The sequence below is a fragment of the Arachis ipaensis genome, chromosome B01 (genome assembly GCF_000816755.2).
Source record: "Arachis ipaensis cultivar K30076 chromosome B01, Araip1.1, whole genome shotgun sequence".
In the NCBI taxonomy this organism is placed as follows: Eukaryota; Viridiplantae; Streptophyta; class Magnoliopsida; order Fabales; family Fabaceae; genus Arachis; species Arachis ipaensis.
The window spans coordinates 51,406,815-51,407,686 of NC_029785.2; positions in this window are offsets into that span (position 1 = coordinate 51,406,815).

Below are 872 nucleotides of genomic sequence, written 5' to 3' on the forward strand. Positions count from 1 at the left end.
ATATTGTTTTATTCTTATATATTTTTTAGTTAAGAATGAAATTAAAATTAACTCGTATAAATATGTACTAATGGATATATATTTCAATAAATTAAAATTGTGTGATAAAATGAAAAAATGTGCTTTAAGATTTATGGAGCAATAACAAAAAAAAATCTGATTTCAACCCAAAATACTTTCTTTTGTGCAAAAACAAAAAAATTCTAACACATTATAATTAATCATAATAAATATAATTATTTAAGCTAAGTATTAAAACTCTTACATAAAAGAGAGGGAAAGTCTTTATACTTCACTTTTAAAACTGCATTTCACCTGCAAAACAACAGACTTTATTTTCTTTTTTTAAGGACACATGTCAACTATTTTTTGTAACAACACAAATTTATATGTGTAAAAATTTTTTTTCTTCTGCACCATAAAATTCACCTAATGATAAAGGTAGTAACTGAAAATCAAGAGCAATATAAATATTAACTTGAAAGTTGAAATACAATAATTTGATTACCAAAAATTTCCTTAGTTCATAGACCTATGGCTATGATGCCAACTTTCCCCAGCAGAGAATACTAACTATTTTAATTTTCAGCTGCTACAAATTAAAGTTTGAATTTCTATTAGAAGAGATACATTTTATTATATCTTGTATTATTTATTTATGCACAACTAGTAAAAAAAAGAAGAAGAATGTAAAGGACCAACGTTTTCGGCAAATAAAAATTGAGATTGAATTAGTATCTCCTTAATTTAAATACAAAACAAATGCAAGAAAAAATATTTGTTATCTAATATTATTTAGAGAAAAATTACTTCTTAAAATTGTTAAGAGAAAAATTATTTAATAGTTAGTACAAAACATTAAACACAAATGA